This window comes from Colobus angolensis, unplaced genomic scaffold, assembly GCF_000951035.1.
Source record: "Colobus angolensis palliatus isolate OR3802 unplaced genomic scaffold, Cang.pa_1.0 Scaffold655, whole genome shotgun sequence".
NCBI classification, from domain to species: domain Eukaryota; kingdom Metazoa; phylum Chordata; class Mammalia; order Primates; family Cercopithecidae; genus Colobus; species Colobus angolensis.
Genome location: NW_012120210.1, coordinates 62,022 through 68,892, shown reverse-complemented (window position 1 = coordinate 68,892; position 6,871 = coordinate 62,022). Strand labels below are relative to the sequence as shown.

Below are 6,871 nucleotides of genomic sequence, written 5' to 3'. Positions count from 1 at the left end.
GGCGGCGGCGGCGGCTCAACCCTCCTCCTCGTGTCTGCGAGCGGATCTCCTCCCACCTAACCACCTCCGACTGCCTCACCGCCAACCCCACGCCCGACGCGGATTGACCCCTCGCCACCACCCGTACCTCCGCCTCGGTAGTTCTCTGTTCTGGCCGCCCCCGTTTCCGACTATTTAGCACGGCGGGAGGCAGAACTACAAGTTCCGGCAGCGCCCGCGCGACCCCGCTGCGGTTTTCCCGGGGGCCGACGGGAGTCGGAGTTCAGGGACTGGGCGCAACCGGAAGCGGCTCCGGCTCCCGGCAGGCAACGCGAGGAGGCGGAGGTCTTGTGGCCGCTCGGCTACCCCACCTGTCACCGGGTGGGGGGCAGGGGCAGGCCCTGGTTGGTGCAGCTCTGGGCTGGGCGGAAGACCGAGAGTCTTTTAGCCCATAGGAGGGGTCCACTCTGGCCTGTTGGACACAGGGTGCGGGAAAACGGACAGCATCTATAACGTGGGGAAGAAAAATACACTCAGCTCCCGAAAATTCCTGTACTCTATTTTCACCACCTTTCCTGCGTTCTCTGCCTCACAGTCTCCCTACCTTGTTCTCTCTCCACCTTCTTTCTCCCTACCCCCAGCCAGATTTTGCCCTACATTTCAAAGCCGGTGCCGATTTCAAAGCTGATTTCATTCTATGTAATCATTTGGTGGAAGAGACAATAAAACTGTGAGATGTTCCAGCTTAAAACTGCAGTGTGGCTCATAAATCGCTGGGGCCCAGGCTCTGCCCAGGCAGAAGGGATCGTTAACTGGAAACTTTCAATGACTCACTGTTTGTTTGACTAGTCGTATAAAGCCTTCACCCAAATTTTTCCATCCTTTCCTCCTCCCTGCCAAAGGGTTTGCAAATTAAACAGAGGATTGCCATATTCCATGGTGTATCCGGCTGTACCTAACTAACAGGGTTATTTGGTGACTCCAGCTTCCTTATGCACCATTAGGTGAAGTGGTTTCCTCTTGAATGGTCTGATTTGCTCAAGAATTCCCATAGTACTTTTCATTGACTGCATCTTACACTTACAGATTGCGATTAGGTAAACCTGGGAAAAGAGCAAAAGCAAAAGAGAAATACTTAGAGTTCGCATTTAGCCTCTTCATGAAGTAGGAAAAATGTTGCTCTAAGTACCTGTTAAGTTTTCCTGTAATTCACCCACGTGGAGCCCAAGACAGAGAAAAATATATTGTTAGTATTTTTCTGAAAGGAGTCTAGACAGGGTGCAACTAATCTGCCTAGAAATTACAGAGTAAAGGAAGTACATACATAGAATAGATGTTTCTGAACAACCTTAGGTTGTTTTTTAAAAAAAAAAAAGCTAACAAAATCTCGATCTAGATCTGTATTTTAATTTTAAACATCTGTGTTGTAAAGACAAAAGAGAACTCAGCCTAATGAGATAGGTCACAAACGACGCTGTCAAGTATTTTTCAGAAGAGTCCTAAGCTACAGTAGTTTGAATTTAATTTGAAACTACCAAGATTTATGGATTGAAAAAACACATACCGGCCAGGCGCAGTAGCTGATGCCCATAATCCCAGCACTTTGGTAGGCCGAGGCAGATGGATCACGTGAGGTGAGGAGTCCGTGACCAGCCTGGCCGACATGGTGAAACCCCGTCTCTACTAAAAATACAAAAGTTAGGCCGGGCGCGGTGGCTCACGCCTGTAATCCCAGCATTTTGGGAGACCGAGGTGGGCAGATCACAAGATCAGGAGATCGAGACAAGACCATCCTGGCTAACACGGTGAAACCCTGTCTCTACTAAAAATACAAAAAATTAACTGGGTTTGGTGGCGGGCACCTGTAGTCCCAGCTACTGGGGAGGCTGAGGCAGGAGAATGGCGTGAACCCGGGAGGCGGAGCTTGCAGTGAGCTGAGATCACGCCACTGCACTCCAGAGTGGGCAACAGAGCCAGACTCCGTCTCAAAAAAAAAAAAAAAGTTAGCTGGGCGTGGTGGCACATGCTTGTAATCCCAGATACTTGGGAGGCTGAGGTAGGAGAATCGCTTGAACCCAAGAGGCAGAGGTTGCAGTGAGCCGAGATCGCACCATTGCACTCCAGCCTGGGCAACAAGAGCAAAACTGTCTCAAACAACAATAACAACAACAACAACAAATACCACTTGGGCAGATGAGCACTCTGCATGTTTAAAAAAAAAAAAAGCCTGGAGATTGGTTTTAAGTTTCTCTTCAAGTTTGTGGTCCATGCTCTCTGAAAACTAGGGGAATTATGGACTTTGGGGACTCAAGGGAAAGGGTGAGAATGTGGTGAAGAATGAAAGACTACACATTGGGTACAGTGTACACTGCTCTGTTGATGAGTCACCAAAACTCAGAAATCACCAGTAAACAACTTACTCACATAACCAAACACCACCTGTTCACTAAAAACCTCTTGAAATAAAAATAAAATAGGCTGGGCACGGTGGCTCACGCCTGTAATCCCAGCACTTTGGGAGGCCGAAGCGGGAGGGTCACTTGAGGTCAGGAGTTTGAGACCAGCCTGGCCAACAGGGTGAAACCCCGTCCCTACTGAAAATACAAAAATTAGCTGGGCATGGTGGCACCTGCCTGTAATCCCAGCTGCTCGGGAAGCTGAGGCAGGAAAATCGCCTGAACCTGGGAGGTGGAGGTTGCATGAGCCAACATTGTGCCACTACACTCCAGCCTGGGCAACAGAGAGTCTGTCTCAAAAACAAACAAACAAACAAACAAACAAACAAAAACGTGATCCACCCGCCTCAGCCTCCCAAAAGTGCTGGGATTACCGGTGTGAGCCATCACGCCCGGCCGAGCTTGCCTCTGCTTAATAGGAAGTTTTGGTTATAGCACATTATTATACCCGAAGACCTAACGGAATCATACTTAACAATGTCCATTTTAAAGATGGTGTTAAGTGACTGTCAGATTTACAGAGAACTTAGCAACTGTTATAAAAATTAGAATTTCATTTATGCGAGACCTGTATTGCTATTGAATAAAAGATGTTCACCTTATATTCACAAGAAAAAATACAAGGTGTTCAAAATGAAATGCCTTCTCTTTCCAGATTTTCACTCCCCATCCACCCACTCCTAAGGAAATGTCAACACAATCAGCTGGCTCAAATAATGAACTACACATCCTTCTCCAAGCATTTTGTCTTTGAACACTGGTCTCCTCTTTGTAGCACCCCTACAGCACTGAATGGTCGCTTTCTCACAGGTTACTTCTTCACATCTAATTGAATTAGCAGAGTTTCCTTCTGCCTGGTTCTTTTTCTAGGGACAAAGGCAGAAACTACTCAGACTGCTGCTTAGAAAAGCAGTTGATGTCATTAATTTCCTTGTCTCTGAACAGGATAATTATGGTTATTCAGGAAAAAATCCACTCCATTGGTTTTCCAAAGCTTTGACCTGCCAGACAGAGCTCCAGCAGAAAAGGGAAAAATCCTTCTTGTTAGTTGTGCTAAGACTGAGCAACTTGAGGGCAGGGTCTTACCTTAATCTTCTTTACATTTCCACTGCCTAGTATAATGCCCGGTATATAAAAGGTGCTTGATCAATTGAACTGGCTGATACTGTCCTTTGATACTCATTTAAGACTGTTGAGACATATGGCTAATTTTATTTATTTATTTATTTATTTATTTATAATTTTTCTTGAGACGGAGTCTCGCTCTGTCGCCCAGGCTAGAGTGCAGTGGCATGATCTCAGCTCACTGCAACCTCTGCCTCCCAGGTTCAAGCAATTCTTCCCCCTCAGCCTCCCGAGTAGCTGGGACTACAGGTGTGCACCACCACACCCAGCTAAGTTTTGTATTTTTAGTAGAGACGGGGTTTCACCATGTTGACCAGGATGGTCTTGATTTCTTGACCTTGTGATCTGCCCTCCTCGGCCTCCCAAAGTGTTGGATTACAGGCGTGAGACACTGCACCCAGCCTGTATTTTTTTTTTTTTAAGTAGAGACAGGGTTTCACCATGTTGGCCAGGCTGTCTCGAACTTCTGACCTCAAGTGATCTGCTTGCCTTAGCCTCCCAAAGTGCTAGGATTACAGACTTGAGCCACTGCACCTAGCTATTTTAATTTAATTTAAGTTTTTGAAATGGAGTCTTGCTCTGCTGCCCAGGCTGCAGTGCAGTGGGGCAGTCTTCACTCACCACAGCCTCTACCTCCCAGGTTCAAGCAATTCTCCTCCCTTAGCCTCTAAGTAGTGGGATTATAGGTGCCCACCACACACCCCCACACCCCGGGTAATTTTTGTATTTTTAGTAGATATAGGGTTTCACCATATTACCCAGGCTGGTCTGGAACTACTGACCTCAAGAGATCCTCCTGCCTCGGCCTCCCAAAGTGCTGGGATTACAGGCATGAGTCAACACACCCCATCCCAGGACTAATAATTTAGAAAACTTAGGAAAAATCAGAGTTTTTCCTACTCTCACACACAAGTCACCACTCGACACAGAGTACAGTCCTCTCTGGGTAGAGGAAGGGGATTACTTCCAGGGGCCCTTCAGATACCAAAATCCAATCATACTAAAATCCCACAATCTACACCGTGTATATGAAAGGTCAGCCCTCCCTACACTTGGGTTCCTGCATCTTGAGAATCCTGTCTTTTTGATCCCCCTTTGATTGAAAAAAAAAAATCTGTGTGTAAGTGGACCCTCGCAGTTCAGGCTCACGTTTTTCAAGGGCCAGTTGTATTCCACCAGTGTGGGGGAGTTTCTACCCACCACCAACCAGTTCTTCAGCAGACACCAACAGGATAACCAATCATTTCTCTCAATTCTGACATTAACCAGAGTCAGATCAAAAAAAAGGACAGATCACACAGGTTAAGGGATAAGTCCCACAAGACTGCCCCCACTTCCAATGCCAATAACACGTTCCACATTGTGACCTGTGCTTCTGACCAACTGGCTATGAATTGGGGGTTCCCATGACCCCCTCCATGGGTTCAGGTAATTTGCCAGAATGGCTCACGGAACTCAAGGAAACAGGGTGAACGCAGTGGCTCATGCCTGTAATCTCAGTACTTTAGGAGGCCAAGGCGCGTGAATCACCTGAGGTCAGGAGTTTGAGACCAGCCTGGCCAACAGGGTGAAACCCGGTCTCTACTAAAAAAATAAAAAACTTAGCTGGATGTGGTGGTGGGTGCCTGTAATCCCAGCCACACGGGGGCAGGAGAATCGCTTGAACGCGGGAGGCAAGAGGTTGTAGTGAGTTGAGTGCTCCACTGCACTCAAGCCTGGGCAACAGAGCAAGACTCCATCTCAAAAAGAAGAACTCAAGGAAACACTTTACTTACATTTACCCATAAAGGATATTACAAAGGATACAGATGAACAGCCGTGTGGAAGAGATGTGCAGGGCTGGGAAAGGGCACAGAGTTCCAATTCTATCTCCAGGTGTGCCATCCTCCAGGGTCCTCTACGTGTTCAGCAACCCAGAAGCTCTCCGAACCCTGTCCTTCTGGGTGTCTGTGGAGGCTTCACTACGTAGCCATGATTGATTGCATCATTGGCCATTGCTGATTAACTCAACCTTTAGCCCCTCTGCCCACTCCAGAGGTTGGGTGTAGGGCTGAAAGTTCCAAGCTTCTAATCATGACTTGGCCTTTCTGGTGACCAGTTGACTTCTAGGAGCCCATCAATAGTTGCATCATTAGGCAGGGTATGGTGGCTCACACCTGTAATCCTAGCACTTTGGGAGGACAAGGCGGGCGGATCACTTGAGGTCAGGAGTTTGAGACCAGCTTGGCCAACATGGTGAAACCCTGTCTCTACTAAAAATATTAAAAAATTAGCTAGGCATGGTGATGCATGCCTGTAACCCCAGCTACTCAGGAGGTTGAGGCACGAGAATCACTTGAACCTGGGAGGCGGAGGTTGCAGTAAGTCAAGATCACGCCATTGCACTCCAGCCTCGGTGACAGAGCGAGACTCCTTCTCAAAAAAAAAAAGACCCTCTGTGCCAGAAACTGGGGGCAGAGCCCTTATTTCACAATAGCACCTTTTGTGGCAGGCTTCTTTCACTTAGCATAATGTTTTCAAGGTTCATCCATGTCGAAGCAGGCATCAGTACTTCATCCCTTTTTCTTTTTTTTTTTTTGAGACAGAGTCTCGCTCTGTCGCCCAGGCTGAGGTATAGTGGTGTGATCTTGGCTCACCATAACCTCTACTTCCCAGATTCTGCCTCAGCCTCCCGAGTAGCTGGGACTACAGGCATGCACCACCATGACTGGCTAATTTTTGTATTTTTAGTAGAGATGGGGTTCACTATACTGGCCAGGCTGGTCTCAAACTCCTGACCTCGTGATCTGCCTGCCTCGGCCTCCCAAAGTGTTGGGATTACAGGTGTGAGCCACCCCGACCGGCCACTTCATCCCTTTTAAAGGCTGACTAATATTTTATTGTATTTGTTTATCCATTGATGGGCAAATTGCTTTTGTAACTTAAGTAAGTCAAAAATAAAAGGTTAACAAGTGAGATCACAGTGAAGTGTGTAGTCTAGTTAGTTGTGTTGTCTTAATGTCAATTTCCTGAATTTTGATAGTGTACTATAGTTATGGTAGACATTACTGTTGGGAGAAGCTAGGTGAAGGGTACTTGGGATCTCTCTACTATTTCGGCAACTTTTCGTGAGTCTGTAATTATTTCAAAGTAAAAAGTAAACCAGGGTGCAACAGCTTATTCCTGTAGTCCCAGCTACTCAGGAGGCTGAGGTGGGAGGATCACTTGAGTACAGGAGGCTGAGGCTGAGATTGAGGCTGCAGCAAGCCGTGTTCATACCACTGTACTCCAGTTTGGACAACAGAGCAAGACCCTGTCTCAAAAAAAAAAAA

The 6,871-nt window shown here is 47.2% G+C and overlaps 1 protein-coding gene across 1 annotated transcript in view; it reads right to left on the bottom strand.

Annotated features, from left to right (window-relative positions):
- LOC105500273 (eukaryotic peptide chain release factor GTP-binding subunit ERF3A-like) overlaps positions 1 to 162 on the bottom strand; it is a 54,237-nt gene extending 54,075 nt beyond the window's left edge. The window contains exon 1 of the mRNA XM_011925705.1: positions 128 to 162. The gene's annotated coding sequence lies outside the window, so the exon portion shown is untranslated. The remainder of the gene's footprint in view (positions 1 to 127) is intronic.
- Positions 163 to 6,871: the final 6,709 nt, after the last annotated feature.